Below are 21,486 nucleotides of genomic sequence, written 5' to 3'. Positions count from 1 at the left end.
CTCTACAATTATTGTTCATCACTGCCAATGCATTACTTCCCTTAAAAATAGCTTTTAACTTATAACTTAATTATATTCAAAACTTATTTGCCAATACTTGATCAACCAACTTAATAATCAACTTAGCTTAGTTATCAAAACAAGTTTCGAAAACGCAATTGCTATGTCAAGTTCCGCTATGTTTGGAATGATGACTTAACAATCATGAATCGAAAGGATGTGATAGTTAAATAAAGTGATTAAAGGATGGTTTAGCAAGATAGGACAGTAGGTGAAAGGTTTATAAGTACTCTTATCATAAGAAAGATTACTTCACACAAATAGAACATAGGTCCATTAGATGGTTCTCGGTTTGGTGTTATTAACAAGGTTCTAGGCGATGAATTAATAGGACTTCTTGAGTTCAACCAAGGTTTAGGATTTTCACTTCATATATATAGGTACATACAGTAGGGATTCATCAAAAGAAACACATCGAAAAGATTGAAAGCACAAAGGTTTATAAGTCCAAAAGTTGTTACGCGAATAGTTGATTTTTAGGTGTAGTTTCTTCGCAAAAGAGGTTATATTTAATCTATGGAAAAGATGTTTACAATGTCATCAAGCAGCAACATAAGGTATTTACAGTAGGTTCTCATGTAAGGTAACAACAATGGAAGCACTTAATACCAAAATACAATCGAAAGAGAAACACGGTTAAATCGGTTTTTAAGAGGAACTTGACATGCAATGGTTTTTGATTCGAAATCATCAATCCTAAAGTATAATTAACATATTGAAATCACTTACTTATAACTCATTACCAATACAGTAAGTTCTCCACATAAAACACACATTCGTAGCTCAAAAATTTCCATAAACAAGCTTTAAGACAAAAATTGAGAAAATCAGCTTTAACGGTGGTTCTTGTGTACCTTAATTTGGTGTTTAGGAATTTAGCCCTTGCTTAGCAACTCGTACTACTCCTCCAGCAACTCTTTAAGACCTTAATAAACACATTCATCACCTTAAAGTTAATAATAAACCCAAAGAAATCAAATTTAAAACCAATATACCTCATGCATGCTGAAAATCAGCCATATCTCACCTTCCTTAGTTTTCTTTGGCTTAAATGTTGAAACCTCAAAACTAACGTCTACCCAGTATGAAAACACCTTGAAGAATCTAGGGAAGTGATTGCATGTGAAAATCAGAGCAAAGAACCAAGAGAACAAGCTGCCAAGAACCCTGCTGGACGCCAGAAATGGCGTGAGGAGAGAGAGAAGAAAAAAGATGTGTTTTTGTGTTTGTTTGTGGAATGATTTGATGATACTGAATGAGGATCTTCCCCTCTCTATATACAGAATGGGTAAGGCAAATTTGTCATTTTCGGTTTAGTAATAGGGGTAAAATCGTCCTTTCACTTACTTATGCACTAATCAGATTTTTCTAAAGCTTCAACTTGGATTTTCTTCCTTAATTCCTACCTAATCCTTAATTATTCTTAGCTAAATTCTCCAAAGTATACCACATATCTTAATGAAGGTATCTTAACCTAATCAACTCCTTAATCTTATTCCTCGGCAATACCTCGATATCAACTACTAACACAAATCCTAAATTCAGAGGCAATATTCAATGTACCTATCATAATCCATAAATTTACTTAATTATCACATAGCTCATGTTATTAGTTAACTAATAACACAAAATATCACATAGCAACAAATTCATATAACATTTATTTACACTTTTAAAATTCAGAGCGTATCGATTACAATTACTTAATCGTCATTAACTTAGTTAATTATGGATTATTGATTCTAATATTAGCTTAGTAATTCAGGCTATTGAAGAACAAAAACCCATTTCATGTTTCTTCATTTCTCTCGTGGCTTCTCTAAGTTTCTAGAGAAATCTTTATTCACTAATGTTTTTCCAAATTCTCCTAAACTAGATTACCTACAAAGGATTAAGAGCAATTGAAACCCCCAAAAACCTATTTTCCTTCTCTCTTATTTCTTCTTCTCTGTTTTTCGTCAATATGATTCTGCAATTTTCTCTAACATGCAATCCAAATTTGCTCCTTGTTTCTTCATCAAAGTTGTAGATCTCTTCGAGTTATTGAATTTAGGCACAAAAATCGTCCAATTCAGAGTTCGGAGCTATGAGTTATGCTCTTTACAAGTTTTGTGTTGCTGCTGAACTTTTTGACGCGTTGCTGCTGTATGTTCTTTCGTGCTACGGTGCTGCTGCGTGTGTGTGTGATTCATGCATAGTTGTTGTTGGTGCTTGCAACCATCATCTCCTTCATTTTTTTTATGGGGGTATAAGTATAAGCTCTCTTCCTCCTCTTTTCAATTCCAAGAATTCAAATCCCTCTTGAAATGGGTTCTATTTCAATTTTATGATTTCACAAATAAATTGAATTCTTAATCTTGCTTTCGATATACAAAAAAAAAATCAGTTTGTGATATAGTTAGTTAAACTTAAAGATTGAATATTTCCTTTTATTTAATGGATTGGAGCTTATAATATGAATTGATCCTTTTGAATTAAGTAAGATTAAAAAATCTGATTTATATAAATTATGTTGTTTGGTTATATTCTCTATACATTAGAATGGGAAATTAGAATTATCATGTGAGATAGAAAAATGTGAATTGGAAAGTGAAATAGTTTGTATTTAAGAGTTATAGTTAGTTCATAAAAGAGTTTAGAAGGTATGAGCAAGTAATTTCATTTATCTGAATCATAGTAGAGATGAATGTTAATTATTGTTATTATTGTTGTGAGGTGGTTATTGGAGATTGAGTATGAATAAGGAGATATTGGACTCTCGAAGATTTTTATGGAGTCGAGTGCTATTTAAAGATGCGTAGAGGTACACATTGTCCATCTACTTTTGATTGGAAATTGGTATTTTTGTATGATCATGAGAGTTCTCTGAAAAACATTGATTTTCAGCGTTAATTTATAATGTTCTTTCCGGAAGCTTTGAGCTACAATGATTGAGATGTTTCATAAGCTTACTGTATTTATAAATTGGAGTATTTGATAAGCAATTAGTGTATTGTTCAAAGCTGATGTTATTATATTAAATAAGTTTATGAATTATGATTTTGAACGACCTGATCTAAACTTACACTATCTAAGTACTACTATTCGTTGTACTAAACTTAATTATTTATGAGACTTAAGAGTATTAAATGGGATGTTGGATGATTGTATAATAGGTTTCTATTTTGCAAATTATGATTGTATATAAATGAGTTCATAAGTGGGAGTGTTCAGACATAAATATCAAGTATAATCGTTATATCCACTAGACAAGTTATGAATTTATATTGTGGATGTAAATTATAGATAGATGCTTGTGATGTGAATCATTATGACTATAATATGAGTCTTTAAAAGGAAGGAGTTTCCGATATAAATTGTGAAGGTTTTATCTTTCGGTTTCTCTAAGTTCATAAACTAATTATTGTGTTATATGTTTGTGAGGAAAAGAAATCCAGATTATGATTAAATTATATTCTTTAAAAGCACCTTTAGGTATTCTTTGGAAGAAACTACTTTGGTTTACACTGGGAATTTACGGTACTATTGGAGCCAGCAATAATTCATTTGGGATATTAGATTTAATATGAAATTGTAAAGTTATAAGTAAGTTTTCCGAATGTGTTTTGGGAAGGAAGATAATTTCAGACTAGAAGATATATCACATTATTTAGAGGTAGTGTTTGGAGAATTCTGAATCCTTGAAATGGATTTTGTAAGATAGAAAATATATGTTGGAGATGGTTGTGAGTTTGATGGATTGCTAAATAGGATTAAATGGAAAGGTTATTCTGCATGAAGAACTTTTGTGTTTTAGATATAAAGTTTATATAGAATAAAAACTCTAATTTGGAGATATGATCTTTTGGTAAGAAATGTTTGTTTTGGAGAATCCTTTATGGAAATGATTTAAAGTCGGTATTGAAAGAGATTTAGCCAAAGAAATTTTATAAAGGCTGATTTATACCAAGTTACTAGAATATTATGCAAGCAATTTAATTTGGGTATATCTAGTACCCGAAAATGATTTTATTATGAGAATTTGAGATTTATGAATCTGAATTTTCGAAAATATGAATTTATGATTCTGTTTTATGAGGGGAAGAAGCTGCTAAAGCAGTGACGAACAACATTCATAGAGCGAGTATTGCTCATTATGTGTTAGAGCAGGTATTGCTCTGGAGCGGGTATTGCTCCGTTATGTGGGGTCATGACCTAAAAGTCTTGCAAGCAGTACAAAATGGAAGAGGGAGACATCCCTTGTAAAAAGCTTAGAGAATTCGCCTATAAGGCAACTCTATTCGTGTTCTCTTCCCCAGTATGATATTGAAAGACAAATAGAATATGTATTTGAGTATTCAAATGATTTCGTGGAAAGATATCTCAAACTTTAATTTCTGAAATAATGTTTTACTCACCCAAGTTATAGAGTTCATGCGCTGATTTTGGAAATGATTACCAAGGAACTTGTTAGGAATTTATGCAGGAGTTAATTATGATATGCATATGGATTCAAGGTTTTTGGATCATCTGGATTAAATGTTTTTGTGGATGATCCACAGAAATGGGATAGATTTATTGACGTAAAGTATGTTAGAGTTGACTTCGGAAGATCGTATTAGTTCTATGGAAGTAGCATTACAAACTGTGTTCAAATATTTGTTATATACTTCTTTATTTATGACTTCGATGTATCTTGGTTGCAAATGTCTTGTAAATCTTGAATACAATTGTTTCATAAGATAAGTTTAAATCTGTAAATACGTTTATAAGCCACTGAAAAGATGTTCTGGTTGGACAGTGTGTACTCAGTTTTTCTGATTTTGTTCTTGGAACCTGTCCTGGTGGGGGCAGAGTTCATTGTTAGTGATCTTGCAGGTTCGTGTGTGGAAAGCTCGGAATGGAGTAAAAGGAAGAATTTAGGTATCAAGGTTATAATTAGATGTAATGGTTCAGAGGTTGTATTTAGGGTTATATAACCTTATTTGTGAATAATTATTATATTGCTTTAGAAGTCGAGCAAGGTATTATGTAATATGTTATTTGGTTATTGAGGATTATTTGTTGTGGGCCTGACCCACAGGTCCAGGATCGTTCTATAGGTTATGTTTCCGCTGCAAGTGAATATAATTCGAGGTTATTAAGCGTTAATTGTAATTAGCGTATCTCAAGTGTGTTTAGCTAGCAGCTCGGAAGTGCGGGCTGTTACAAGTAGCATCCTTAATTTCGTCATATGAAACTTCTCTACATAAAAACGCATTATCTTCAATGGAGATAATTTCGTCCAGTATCTGAAAATCATAGTCTATGTCAAATGAGCACCTTGGATTGGACGTAAAGCGTTGTTTAAAGGCATTAGTGATACATTCCTCAATACGCAGAGGATGAGTGAACACTTCCCCTTGAGGACCTAGAATAGAATTTACTAGATTTCGATTCCGTCTTATTGTAGCACATGAATGGTAGTATTTGGTATTAGCATCACTTAGTTTTATATGATTTGATTTAGCTTTTACTTTCCAGAAGACATCCTGAAAACGTAAGAGCTTAATCTGCTTTGCTAAAAAAATTTCTTGTCTAGCAATAAGAATAGGGCATTCTCCATGCTGCACTAACTCACTTTGAATCGATTTTAACCTAGTCTCCACATTTCTAAGTTGTCTAAATATATTACCAAATCTAGTAGTAGCCCAATTCTTAGCCCTACTTTTTAATAGTTTACATTTCTTAGTCAAACAATACATATGGGAACCCGAGAATGTAGTACACCACGTTTTCTTAATCAAACAATCAAAGTCTTTTCTTGTGGTCCATAGCTTATTAAATTTAAAAGGTGGTGCTTTTCTACCACTACTACACTTAATTCTCAATGAAACTTGGCAATGATCCGAAGATGTGAAATTATGATTATAAAGCTTCGAGTTAGGAAAAATATTCAACCAATCAAGACTAACTACACCTTTGTCTAATCGCTCCAAAATATTATTCGGACCATGAGTTTTTTTCCTCCAAGTATACGAGTTACCTTCAAATGGAAGTTCATGACACTCAACAGCATTAAATAGGGAATTCATAATCGTTAGCCTAGAAAATCTAAAAGCTGACCCACCATATTTATCAACTTGGGAGCTTAGTTCATTGAAATCCCCCAAAATGATAAAGGGAGATGTTAGAGATAATAAGAACCGAATTAACTCCTCCCAAAATTGCTGCTTAAGAGCATGATTTGGGGGAGCATAAATAAAAATTGCCACGAATTTGCAATCCATTGAGAAGATATCAATGTTACATGCAATAAATCTTTCAGCTTTATAGGCTATAGTTAAAGAGAAAGGATTGGAAGGATTATCTTTCCACATTAACCAAATACCCCCAGCTAATCCTAAGGAAGGGATAAAATCACCATGATGATACCCACAATGACGTAGAGTACCATCCCCTGGAGGAGTTTGAATTTTAGTTTCACAAAGCATCAATATGTGAACTTGGTTAGCCACACTAAAATCCTTAACCTCTTCCATGGCTAAGTGACGTCTACAGCCTCGAATATTCCAAAAGCTAACATTCATGAAAAACTTATTAACAAAAACCTCCCCATCTTTGACTTAAGCATTAGCTTCCAGCCTAAAACATACCAACTATTGCTAGCACCCCAACTGACCATGTAAAAACTCAACATCATCTTCTCAAAATTATTCAAAGGAACTGAGAAAGGGAAGCTAAAAGAGACCTTTATATGTACTAACAATAAACAGTTGCAGATACTCAATCTCATCACATCATGCAATTCTGAATGTAGTATTCGTAAAAAATAAAAAGTTACCAATAAAACGCGTAAAATTCTTGTAAAGAAAAGAAACAAATTATCCGGGTTACGAACACTAATACCATACAAGAATGCTTTATGAGAGATATTAGATAGATTAACAAAGCCCTGGTTTCTTAGATAAACCAGCATCATAACATAGAAATAACAATCATATTCTAAATACTTGATCACCTGGATGACTGAGGGAACCAAAATAAGGGAGCAACCTACTAAATATGGGAATCCAACCCTCTCATGCCATACATACAACCAAAGCATCAGAGGAGAGGGTTCCCAAAGCATTACTGAACCTGATTTAATTACAAGCCAAAGAAAAACTACGATTACAACTAACGCAAAATGTTCTAAAAGCTCCCTACTGGGCCAGCTGACCCTTAACAGAAAAACATTAGAAGCAGTCATCCCAAAAAACATACCACACTTTCGGACATAACTAGGCTCTTGTTTTCTTCAGAACTGAGGAGGCACAATCATCCTCATTATTACCTTTTCTCCTCTTGGCAGCACTTGAGAGGGAGGTGGGTTCCATAGGGAGCTCCTGCTCAACACCCAAGGCATTGATTTGCTTGACAATAGAGCTTGCTGAATCAATAGAGTGGAAAGAAGACTCATGGATAGCATTAAATGCAGCACCAGATTTCTCATCATCAGGGAGAACCATGGTATCATTTTCAATATCAGACTCGAACATAGCAAACCCATAAGCCTGATCCTCCACATGCACAAGAGGACCATATTGATTATGATGAATAAACTCACCTGGGTAGAGAATAACTTGCAGAGGCACTGGTGACAGCTCAATGCCATCAACCATGGGTGGAGCAAAAGCCTCACCTACACCCTCACAAGAACATACCATTTATATAAAAGAACACGAAGTGTTTTCAACAACTATTCTACTTTAAAAAAAACACACGTAATTTAAAATTAAAGAACATATAAATTTATATTTATAAAAGAATATAGGTTATAACGAAAAGAACATATAGTAAATGAATATATACGCTTAAGGTAAAAGAACATATACTTTTTAAATATAAATTTGAAAAAGAAATTTTTAGTTGCAAAATTTAAGGAAACAAATAACAACAAATTTTTTAGAATTATAAACTCTAACAATGATAAAACGACGTAGTTTAGAAGATGGTGCACCATGCTCTACATGCACTTGGGTGCATATACTTATTTGCGCCTTTTTCTATCCCAACAAGGAATGCACAATTTTAAAAGGAGGGGAGAAGGAGAAAGTATACTCCCATACCCGGTATGCGGAGTTAGTTGCCCCTACCATGGGTATTTTTGTTATTGACATTATTAATGAAGGGCGAAAACGTACATTTGCGTGTAGGACTTGTGTAGGACAAAGCAACTGAAGAAAGTAGAAAAGAAAGAAGAGAGAAGAACAACAACTTTTGGAAGACAACAACAAAAGAACTGGAAGAGAGAGAAATTAAACCTGTTGGAAGAAAACAGAGGGAAGAAGAGAATTGTACGGTTGTTGTTAAGGAAAAATATTTGGGCAGAAGAAACAAGAAATTCTGGTAAAAAAATTGGGGATGAGTTCTTCCATTTAACATGGGGATGGTCATGGAGGAAACGATTTACCTGATGACGAAGATGAAGTAATTGAGCTGCCAAATATGGATGTGGATGAAGACAATGTAAGTTACTTGTTATAGATAGTATTTGTAGTGTATTGAAAGTAGGAGTATGAAGATGAAGTTTTTTTTAAACAGAAAATTGGCTATTTTTTGCGTGAAATGTAGCAATGTTCTCCTATGAATTGTGTTCTGATGTAAGAAATCAGATGTAATAAATGAGATGATTGGCAATAAATTGAAAATTCTGTTATAATGTTACATTGATCGGCAAGAAAACGAAAATTCTGTTATAATGTTTTAATGTTATATGATTGGCAATAAATGTTAAAATTTTGTTATAATGTTTTAATGTTATATGATTGGCAATAAATATTAGAATGTGTGGAATTAAATGTGTGGGAATTGAGAATATGTTGTGGAGAATATTGATTCAATTTCAAGAATAATATTGATTCAATTTCAATTTCAAGAATTAATAATATTGATTTAATTTCAATTTCAAGAATAATATTGATTCAATTTCAATTTCAAGAATAACATTGATTCATATAAAATATGCAAATGTTCCTTATATTAATTCATATGTTGGTTTATGATAATTAAAATGATACGATAGGTTGTTTTTTATTATTAAAATGATGGTGGTCTATAACATATAAATAAGTTATAATATTGAAATGATAATAATGTTAAAATTATACATGATAATATAGTTTAGATGTAGTATAAGTTGGTTTATGTAATGTAGGTTCCTCGATTATATGAGGTGAATGGAGAAATGTATATGGGGGAAGGTGATATTGTTGAGGGAGTACATGTGGAGGGAGATGCAATAGCAATTGTAACTCCAGTTGGCAAGGTAAGTACTTGTAGGATTGGAGAAGAAGGTACGATACCCCTCCCCACAATTCGTTGGTATGGTGTTCCCTAGTTGGGATGGTGTTGAAAGTTACTATAGAAAATTTGCAAAGCAAGAAGGTTTTGGCAATCGTCCGGGTGGCTTTAGCGTATAATTCGAAATCGGTGTAGAAAGGAAACGACGTAGTGGGATGTGGACCTGTGAGTGCTATGGTAAGCCGGATAATAGGCGTAAAAGATTGAATGTTGAAAGAGGAGTAGTGATCGATAGTATTGAGTGTGAAGATGTTGTGAAGAAAACAAAAAAAGTGTGAAAATCCGGCTAATATTTACGCAAGCATGAAAGAATGGGGGGAATGAGTATTGAGGAGAGTAGTGCTTGAACACAATAACCATGATCCAACACCATCTAAATCCCGGCACATTAGCATGTATCGAAAGGAGGAATTATATTGTATAATCATGCAAGGAAGAAATTGTTTAATGATTACAAATCTGGAGTAAAGATATCTCAGATACATGGATGTCTAGTTAGAGAAAGGAATGATGTTGATAATTGGGTTGTTATGGAGCGGGACGTGAGGAATGAAGTTAGTAAGGTGAAGAGGTTGAAACTAAAAGAACGTGATTACAATGCAATGCTTGAGTATTTTAATAAGATGACGGCGGGGAATCAAAACTTTTTTCATATGCATCGTGTGGACGAGACAAATACGTTGAAGGACATAATGTGGGTTGATGCTCGTAGTAGAGCGACATACAAAGAGTTTGGGGATATTGTGTGTTTTGACGCCACGTATTTGGCAAATGAGTACGAGCTTCCATTTTGTAATTTTGTTGGTGTAAATCGTCACGGGCAAGCATTCTTCTTGGATGTGCGTTGTTGTCTCATGAGAATACGGAGACGTTCGAGTGGCTTTTTTCTACTTGGCTTTCTTGTATTGGTGGTAAGGCACCATTGGGTATACTTACGGACCAGTGTGTCGCGATGAGAAAAGCATTAGTAACATCGATGCCAACTGCTAGACATCGATGGTGCTTATGGCACATAACAGAGAAGTTTTGTTCTAAGTTAGTGACGTATAACGGATATGATGAATTTAAAGATGAGCTTTTGAATTCCATTTATGATAGCTTGGATGCGGAAGAATTTAAAGAGAGTTAGAGTACTGTTCTTGTGAAGTACAAGCTTACTGAGAATGAATGATTGGCGAGTAAGTGTTTTATTATGTATGTATAATATGATTGGCATAAGTGTTTGTAAAAATACTTTAAGCACCCTAAAAGTAATTAGTATAAGTTGGATCAAGAAACACATAAAAAGACTATTATTAGTGTCATGTTATTATGTAATCAATTTATAGGGTACTTAACAGGTTGACCAAATCAATCTAATTAATGTTAGAACAGTTCTTTAGGTCTTTGATTAGCAAAAATAGCATGTGGGTGATAAAAGTCACGCATAGCACAATCATATAACAAGTATAGAACAATCAGGCAAGTATATAATAATGTATGAAAATAAATAGAAAGAAGGAACGATTAGAATATATTGTAGAACGAATTTATATCAAAATCTACATCATAATATAAAATAAATGGTTAGTAACTTCAATATAAAAATAGAGAATTTATTCAAGGGCCCTCAGGATTATACTGTGGGGTGGGTCTGCGCGCTTGACAACCTTTGAGACGAGCAACCGTGAAGCCTGAAACTCTAAATGTTTGAAAGATTTGAATGTATGTAACGCCCTCATAATTCTCTCCTTTCAGAAATACCCTTTTAATATAAAACTTAGATAATTGCCAAAGCATTATCGTCCGTGTAATAACGTATCGACTTATTCAGAATTTTGCAGCGGAAATTAAAACATATAACTAACTTTAAACTTTGATTATAATAAATAAGTAAGTAACTACTTCAAATCAAACACTCTATAAACGTCTACTCAAACCAAACTTATTAAAATAGGTGTCTACTAATGCAGGAAATATACTATACTAGATTACACAAGCTCTCCATTCCTAAATACCCAATGATGCAACATCTGCGAACCTGTAAATGTCAATGCTTCAAAGAATATGCTCACCAAAATGGTCATCACAGGATCAATAAGACAAAGCCATGATTACAATCACAAACAAAGCACGTAATCAGCAAAGCTGAGTACTACATACTAATACATAATATTCCTAACATGATACTAATAAATGACATGCAGAGATAAATAATAGTATAACAATATAACATTTCTACAAACAACTTTTACTGAACTAAACTCTAAATATCTTCTTCTTACTTTAATAGAATAGTTATTACACTTGAGTTGTCTTATCTACTAATGCCTTCACCTACGAAGACGAAATACGGGAGCTACCACACATTTCAGAATGACCTGCGATATCGAGGAACCTTTGATAACTATAATAGGGATGGTGATCAATCCATCTCCCATAAAAAGCCATGGCTCGCTCACCATGTACCCCAACTCCTGATGTCCAACTCTAGACGTGCACCAGTCTAAAGTCTATAACTATCCTCGTTACACTTTACGTTATTTACAAATTATTACTTGTTATGACCCACATACAAGCAACACATACACATTAAATCAAGCATTCACATCTGAACTTCTTTTATATTAGGATTTAATGAGTGATCACACAACTTACAATCCAAGATTACTTCCTTTAGTCTCAATCTTTCTTATTTTGTTGAACCTAGCCAACAATTAATCTTACCTTTCAAAAGCATAACTTGTCAACTTACTAGATAAGACCCACAATCCTTATAAAGTAGTGAAAATAATACTTGTAAGGGAACACATGAATAATCATGATTCAATCTCAAAAATATTAATTCCCCCATGTGAATTAATAAATAAAGTTCTTGTCCACATGCTTGCATCAATAATTCCATACAAACATATGACAATCTTTAACTCATAATAAATCTCATAATTAACATGCTTGCACACAGGCATAAAACATGTAAAATTCAATCATACTAGAAATCAAATATGAACTTATAAAGTTCCTATACATGATACTATAACTTTTCCTCCTTAAATCATGATACTAAATCACATAGCACACAGGTATGTATGTACCTTGTGTAGACAAGTTGAGGCCACTTTTCTACTCTAAAAGTTGCCTAGGGAACAATCTCCGCCTAACAAAATATAACATTGGTATATCAATATACCAATAAATTTTCAGCAATAAAACTTCACTTAAAAACGTGTCAAAATCTTATTTCCTAAAATTCTTTTGACACCAAAGATCAAATATTTCAAACCCTAAAATATGGTACTACTAAAATAGGATTCTAAAACCTCAAAAATAAAGACATTAATATTTAAATCTCTCCTTGAACATAAAATATTAAATCTGAATTTTTTCGCTTAATAATATGAAATATATAATTTGAAATAATTAAAAATACAATCTTTAAACAATAATTTAACAAAAAATACTTAGAAAAATTAAATCAATATATATGAAATCAATATATAAGAATGAGGAAAAGAATCAAAAGAAAAAGGGAGAAAAAGAGTGAAATACCGAAATCGCGGGTGAAATATGGCAGCAAAATTGCGAAACTTGCAGAGGCCATAACTAATAGAATAATAATTGGAATTGAGTGATTCTTGAGCCTAAGTTCAATAACTTTTATAGATATACAATTTATCAGAAGGAATTTTGGCTAAAAATAAACGGAACTATGAGAAATCTGGACAATCAGATTCGGGTGAGAGAAAAAAAAAACGAGTGAGAAACCGAGCAAAAGTCGAGTGAAGCAAAGAAGGAAAAATCGAGTGAAGGGAGGGAAAGATTATAGAAGAATTAGTGGAAAACAAAAGCTAAATCTGAAAATATAAATCATGGGAGGTTTAATGAAGTATTTTTAGGTTCTCTTTCCTTAATCCTAGTAGAATTAGGAGTACATAAGAATAGGAGTCTTATTAGGAAAAGACTTACTTCTTTGGGCTTTTAAGTGGGCTCAAAAGGCTACAAATTGGGCTCCTCAACCCATAAACTTAATTTAATAATTAAATATACTTTAAACTACTCTTTAAATAATTAAAGTTCCACTTAATGAAACATTTAATTAATTTAAGAAATAAAAACCATAAAACTCTTTTAACTCCTCAAAATAGTCAAACATTAAAATAATTCGACTCATAAATATTAAAATCATTTATAAATATACTTTAAATATATTTGTAAAATTCATAAAATTACGGGGGATTACAATGTATGTATGAAAATGTGTGTTTGTATGCATGAAAGTATGAGTTTTTTTAGGGAGGTATTGTAGAGACGTTCGTAAACATATTGGTAGAGTTCGAAGTGTTAAGTAAATATGTACGAAAATCAGGTGTATTTATAGGAAAAGGGAATTGCGCTTCACGCGCCAGCTGCGCCAGGCGCAGGATGACGTGTCACGCGCAAATATGTGTGTCAAGCACAGGTTGGCACGCCTGACGCGGCATGCCCGGTAGAAAGCGCACATGTGGTACACGCTTCAAAAAAGATAAGAAAGAATAAGATGCATCTCACACAGAGAAGTGTGCTAGGCGCAGGACACTATGTGAGTCACAAGTCTACATGGCAGTCTAGTGCGTTTGGCTGATAAGTGCATTTCTAAGGCACTTTATGAGCTCCTTTTAGCTTGGTTTGATCTTGTTTCTACCTTTTTCTTCCCTTTTTCTTCCTTATTTCCTTCTCTATTCTTTCACCTGATCATAGTGACATTTTGCTAGATTTTCAGTCAATTTTAACTAGATTTCTAGTACATGTGCTTTCACCATGTTTTTCTAGGCTTTGTTTGCAGGTATGACCTTTTCGGAGGTAGAGAGTTGGAAGATACGGTATAAGGAAGGAGATTGAGAAGCCGAGCAGGGACCTAATTGCGCTCGCACCATTCTATAGGCTCCCGCACCTGCCAATGTGGTGCGCCCGCACCATCTTGGAACTTGTAAAGTCCAATCTGAAACTTTGGTGTGCCCGCACCTCTCAGCACCTAATACTATTCTAATATTATGCAATTTGGTGCACTCGCACCTAATTTTGGTGCGCCCGCACCGTTTAAGTCCGCATAGAAATTTTGTGGTTTGCGAAGTGTAATAAGGATTAGTGGTTTAAATTTTGGAGACAGGTGTTTTATTCCTGAGACTAGAGAGTATTATTAGGGTATATATTAGAGAGAAAAACACTATAGTTTTGTTTAAGATTTGAGATTCTAATATTAAAGTTTGTGATTTCTACACATCTAAGGTACTTTTTATTCAATTAATTACAAAGTTTTAGTTTTAATTCTTCCTTTTCATTGTTATTCTTTGTTCTTCCATATTATTGGATCTCTTATATTGTAGTTTCATTATTGCTTATTTCATTAGATTAGTTATCCCTTAATCATGTCTATCCCTATATTAGTTAATTTCATGTCTTTATGCTTGCAATCCATGATTAGTGAGTAGTCTCATATATAGGGTTAGGGTGAAAGTATGGATTAGGGTTTACATGTATTGTTAATGTGATTGTGATGATCCAAAGATAATTATTCATTGATCTTGGTGTTTTGAAGCCTTAGAATAGATATTGATCACATTTATGCTTTGTTATTTTGGTTTCAAATATTTTTAATCGAATTTTGAACTCTTTTATCATCCCCATGAATCAACTTAATTTCTAGGCCAAGATATTGGGTAGAACTTAAGGGGATCATGTATTAGGGGTTTTTCGAATTTATTGAATCTCTTAATCAATTAAATAAAGATCATTCGAGAGAGGATTTAGTTGATTGATTAAGCGATTATTCTTGAGTACCGTTCGAGAGAGGACTCGAGTATTTTAGAGGAAAACTAAACCTTAATAATAGTCACCTTTGAATCACAATTGCATTAATGGTCCTTGTCCATTTTGATTCATACTAGTAACGTTAACTCTAGTGCCTTCCTTATTGACATTTTCATCTCGTGTTATTTGCTAGTTATTTTTTAGTAGGTAGTTATAGTTGTTGCCAAATCATCTAAACCCCCAAAAATCCCTCAATTAGGTAATTTAGACTTGATAGACTTGGATTAATCCCAATTTCCCTACGGATCAACCCTTGACTTGCCTTTACTACGTTCTTAGTAATTGCTTGTTAGGTTTTACAAATATATAATTTGAAAAGCGATTTTTTGTGCAACGAACTAAAAACCTCTTATCCTTGGTGCTCAGATGTATGCTAAGTGCACGCTTACATGGAAAACTTGTGCACTGGTGCAACCTGTGCGCTCGGCACACGTTGGTACGTCCAGTGCACCGCCTTGCTTTTGACACGTTTTGACAACTTTTTTTATGAAACATGTTTTAAAGGTTTTCTTTTATCTTTTAACTCTGGAAATCTGATTTTACAGGATAATATCCAATTTTAGTTATAAAAAATATCTTTAAAAATATTTATTTATTAAAACAAAACAATTAATTGGACTTTTCAAAGGATTGGTCTCAACATATAATTAATTATCATCATGAATAATTGATTGGGCTTTGAAATAGGACTTTAACACTTTTTAAAATAGCTTTGGGATGGCTTTTCAGACTGCTCTGCCCTCGGGTTAGACCATTAAGACCGCGGTACATTTAATCATTGGGTCCTTAAATGGGGTGACACGATTATGTGTCTACAGAAGCCCTGACTTTGACTGAGGTTCTAGAAAGTGAAAGTCAAAGTATACTGTGTTATGACGGAGGATGATTCTAAACGCTCTGCAGTTTAGAGCTAATCTATAGACTATATATGTCGGTCTCTGTAAATTAAAGCTAGTATAAAGGACAATAACTATAAGCAATCTGATTAGCTGCAGAAGAACATGTTAGCAAATAGGTGCAAACAACTCAGACAAAGCACATAATGATCCAATAATGCAAACATAGAATCTCTAATGATGCATAAGACGCTATGCAAGGATTAAGGTTATACAAAGCTAAGGGAGTTGGCACGTCATGCAAGGTCAGCGTTATGCAAGACTAGGTGATCTGGATATGTAGAATGATAGAATGATAAGAAATAAATAGATTGATTTTCGAAAATCATTTTTGGTAAATAATTGGGGTCCGTAAACGAGGTCCACATATTACAACTTTTCGGGAGTTTTTGATTGGGAGATGTACTTGATCTTGTCTTGAGCACATTTAGAGTTTTCACTGGGTTTCTTCTTGGGAAGTTGATTTAGGCAAAGTCAGATATTGCCAGAGACCATGAAATTGTCAAAGAGTCCTTCAGGGAAAAGGAGAGCTTGGATTGAAAAATAAAAAAGTTTAAATTTGTGACTTAAATAAATTTAGGTGGGAAAAGATTTTAACGAGGCTAGGTTGAGACTCGAGTCTATTCGGGATCTACAAAGAATATGCTTATGTATTCTAGAAAGTCAAATCATTAGACCATGACTAATTTTATTTTATTAAAGCGGTTGGACCTCGAGATGAGGATTCCTATGTATCCTTGTGGAATCAGACCATTCGTAGTTCTGAATCTGATTTCTTTTTATTAAATTTTTTTCCCTAACTTTTGCGTAAGTCATCCTTTCGAGTTTTCAACCTACCAAACATGGACACACCTTGAAAAAAGAGTTAGGATTGATTAATGGTTGAAAGTTTGATGGCTTGAAGTTTTAATGAATGTTTAATTGGTTCGGCGAATGGTGGATCATGGATTTGGATCGTATTGGCTCTAAGGTTTTGATGGATTGAAGGATTAAGAGGGGTAGAACTTGTGCGCAGGCCCCCTAGCATGAAGGCCAATGAAAATGAAAAGGCTATAATAGAGAAGTCCTATAGTGACATAGACTCAATGGAAAAGGATAGAATTGGTTTAGGGTAAGGACTCTCTGACTCTTCCTAGGAGACCAGAAATAAAAGACTAAGCTTGTTGAGTTGATGATGCACTACTCAAAAAAGTGTTGTTGGTGATTTTAATTCTCGTTGCAGCAAGTATTAGAAGTCTATTGTCATCGACCATGTTTCGCAGCGCTGTGATGGTATTTGATTTTAGAATAGTATGGGCTTCACCATGATTGAGATATGGGCCTAGTTAATTGCACGTGCAGATGTGGACTGGACTGGATTATGGAAGCAACCTAAATGATTGGACTTTGCTGAGTACTAGACTTTGCACTTACAATAAGCAGACTAGACTCAAAGCAGGGTAGACAAACAAAGGTGGTTAGACTTAGGGGATGAAATTTTATAGTCAGGAGACTTAAATTTTAGGGTTTTTCTACGTTATACCCTTGTGTTTCTTCAATTTCTACGTTTTACCGCAACTTTTTAAAAATTCTACACGGTACCCTGAAGCTTACCTTTTTTAATGCACGATGCTCAAACTGCTGATTACATGTCATAAATTTCATTTATCTTTTAAAATTTATTGGAACTAATTTGACTTATACATAGTTTAACCCTTAGAAGGTTATTCACTTATTAGATTCGTTCCACCGGAATATAAAAAATAGACGAAATTAATGATGTATAATCAGCGGTAGGGGCATTGTCCGTTGAAAAAGGTAAATTTAAGGGTACTGTGTGAAATTTTGAAAAGCTTGGGGTACAACATAGAAATTGAAAAAATACAAGGGTATAACGTAGAAAATGACTAGGATTTACATATAATGCAAACTGGACCTAGGAAAATTTTATAGTTCGAAGATTGACTTTTATAGTCCGAAGACTGACGTTTACATATAATGCAAAGTAGACCTAAGACTAACTTTTATAGTTTGAAGAATGACCAGGGTTCACATATGATGCAAACTAGACCTAAAGAAATTTTATAGTCCGAATACTGGCTTTTATAGTCCAAAGACTGACTAGGATTTACATATAATGCAAACTAGACCTAAGGAAATTTTGTAGTCCAAGTACTGATTTTTATAGTCTAGAGACTAGCTAGGGTTTACATATAATGCAAACTAGACCTAAGGAATGAATTGGACCTAAATGGACTTAAGATTTGGATTGGATTAGACTTAGATTGAAATTGGAATTTACTAGGAACAGACTTGGACTAGAGTTCACAAAAAAATGCAAATGGGCCTAAATTTTGATATGAACTAGACTTATATGAGCCTAAGATTGACTGTAATGTTAGTGAATGTATAGACTCAAATTAGACGGGCCTAGGATTGCAAAATGGGCTCTAATGCATATGGGCCTAGAATGAATGCAATTGGATTGAATGGAGTTGTTTGGATTGTATGAAGGTGTTTGGACTGGGCTTAGAATTTTCAAAATTCATTTTTCAAAAGGAATCCTTGTTTTTGTCTTTTGTTAGGAGAAGATGATGGATTGATTTTGAAAATAATTTTGTAAATGTCGTATATGATGACGATGATTAGTAAATGCCTTTTGGAAAAGGAAGAATAAAAGAGGGTGTAGAATTGATTTTTGAAAAATGTAAGTTTTTATAATTGATTGAATATGGTAAGGTAAGATTGATAGGGAAGATTAGTTTATGCATGACAATTCTAACTCTACCATGACCGATTTTCTAGATGCACTTTTTCTTTTTCTTTTTTAAAGACAGACTCGACCTTGCATGAAAAAGACTGATTTTTTTTTGTTTAAATTAGGTGAGACCCCTAAAATGACCATGCTTTTACGCGAATGCAAACGGACCGAATATAGGAGCGACCATGACGACGACTAAATCGATGAAAAGCAAGTGATGCACAGACTGTGTGCCACGCAGCATTGTTGCGCGCGGCGCACATTCATGCGTTTGGCGCGAGAGTGGTGAGTCAGGCGCAACTTAGCGCGCTTGACGCACTACTCCCCCGACATGTTTTTCGGGGATTTAGGCGAATTTTTGGTCAATTGACGATTTTTTTTTATTGTTTGTTAGATGTGATTTTAGGAACAACGCATAATTATGACAATTTGATAAGATAATAACAGGCAAAAATGGCAATCATAAGCAAATGTCATATAACATGGAAGCAAAAGTTCGCACCTAAATTTCACTTCTATGTTTGAAACTATGGCCAGGTTTATGTTCAGTTTGAAAGGGTCCATGACTAAGATATTGATCCCACATTTTGTACCCCTGCTTAAAGAGGTGGCTACATGTAAGACGCACTCCAGTTCTCAAGTCAGGAACAAGAGAACAATGCCATGGTTAGGTAGGTTTGCTTATAACTATGATCCAACACTATCCCTCAAGAAGCTCTTTGTAAGGACAAAGCGTAAACCCTAAACCCCCAGGGTGGCCTCACTCATAGAACATGCGCTGATGAGGCAAGGTAGATAGTCCTCATGGCGGCTTAAACAATAGCCATGTATATGCAAAACTGTAATGTTGTTCTAATACATAAAAAGAGTATGAATCATATTTTTCAAGTTCACCCACTCATTTAAAAAATAATTTTTTAAAATCCTCTCAAGTGGAGTCGACAAATTGTAGGCGTTTCGCCTACACGGGATGAGCGCGTATTTTATACTTCATTGTAAATGTTTTATTAAAAATGTTTTGGAAGTCGCCAACAAGTCTTTGAAGGAATACTCATAAACCTAATTGGATATTGGGAGACTGTAGGGACAAATTAGGGACTTATCCTATGTAGATTTTCCCATTTAGACTCCATAGATGGTCAAAATGAACCAAAGATTGAGTTCGAGGGTAAGGGTACGAACACAGTCCGAAACCATGTTACCCATTGCTGGCCTCTATTAAATATTCATATCAATTTTTATGCAAAAGATAACCAAGTAATGTTTTAAGCACCCTAAAAATAATTAGTCTAACACTAGTGGAAAAACCTCATCTGTCACTTAGTAACAGATGAGATTTTTATAAAACCACATCAGAAAATCAATTAAAAACTGATGCGGTTTGTTAAGAATCTGATGCGATTCCTAGGACCGCATCAGATCTTCTTAAAAAAATGTGCGGCCCATTTCCCTCCCTTACAACCCCAGCCCACATAACCCTCCTCACTTAACCCTAATCGCCCTTCTCCTCACTTTACCCTAATCCTCATTCTCTCTCATTCACGGCGTGTACCAAACATCCTCCTCTCCCTCACTCCTTCCTCCTCTCTTCTCTCCTCGCTCCTCTCTCGTTCTCTCGTTCTCAAACACCACCACCACAAATACTCCTCTCTCCTCTGTCGTTCTCAAACACCACCACCACACATCCTCCTCTCTCCTCTGTCGTTCTCAAACGCCAACGCCAATGCCGCCAACGCCAAGCAACAAAACCCTAACGACACACCGCCAACGCCACCAACCACGAAGGGAAACGACCGCGTCCTAGTCTTCGACGGCGCCTAGATCTAGTCTTTACCTCCTCGAAACAGTTTTTTAGTTTATTTTGTTAATTTTTGTAGTGATTATTATCATGTAATTTCATATTATTCTAGACCTAGGTTTAATTTCTTTTATTTCTCGTTTTTCGTTTCTTATTTTTCTGTTAATTAGTTTATACTCTGTAATTTTAGATTTGATTAATTACTTTATTTTTTTCATTTAATTTCGTTTGTATAAATTAAAACCAGTCACTTTGTTTGTACGAATTTCATTTAATTAGTTTCTTATTTTTCGTTTGTATGATTTCATTTACTTTATTTTATATTTTCATTGTTGTAATTTCAATATGTTTTCGTTGTTGTAGTTTAATTTCGCTACTGAATTTTATTTTTTTCTCAAAAAACACAATATCTGATGCGGTCATTCTTTAAAACCACATTCTTACCCTACTGATGCGGTTTTAGGCCGCATCAAATTTTTTTGTTAGCGGTTGCGGGTCCATCTGATACGAACCAAAACCGCATCAGTAAGCCCGATTTTGACCGCATCAGATGGACTTTTTTCCACTAGTGTAAGTTGGTTCAGGAAACTGATATGTCTATTTTTTATATAGAGTTTTTACCCCCGTCCCTCGTGAATTATTGGTCTTAATTGCTCTCTTCGGAGCCAATTTTAGTACTAACGTGTTCCGTGTAGTGTGTTTGTACTCTCAGATTGATTATTGTAGGAATTAGCATGTTTTGGTGCATTTCCTATTCTTTTATACCACTACAAGAGATGATGTATTTTTGGGAGCACGATCACTTTGCATGAGTTGGATTCTATGGTTCAAGAGCTTTCCAAGGAGTGGTCATTTGCTTAATT

At 34.1% G+C, this 21,486-nt stretch overlaps 1 long non-coding RNA gene across 1 annotated transcript; it reads left to right on the top strand.

Annotated features, from left to right (window-relative positions):
* The first annotated feature begins 1,839 nt into the window (after nucleotides 1-1,839).
* LOC125493332 (uncharacterized) lies at nucleotides 1,840-5,196 on the top strand. Its single transcript, XR_007269873.2, has 2 exons — nucleotides 1,840-2,863; nucleotides 4,894-5,196. It is a non-coding gene; the product is annotated as an uncharacterized LOC125493332 (long non-coding RNA).
* The last annotated feature ends 16,290 nt before the right edge of the window (nucleotides 5,197-21,486 follow it).

Source organism: Beta vulgaris, chromosome 9 (assembly GCF_026745355.1).
Source record: "Beta vulgaris subsp. vulgaris cultivar EL10 chromosome 9, EL10.2, whole genome shotgun sequence".
NCBI lineage: Eukaryota > Viridiplantae > Streptophyta > Magnoliopsida > Caryophyllales > Amaranthaceae > Beta > Beta vulgaris.
Note: the sequence above shows the minus strand (reverse complement) of the source record. Positions and strands in the feature narration are given on the sequence as shown.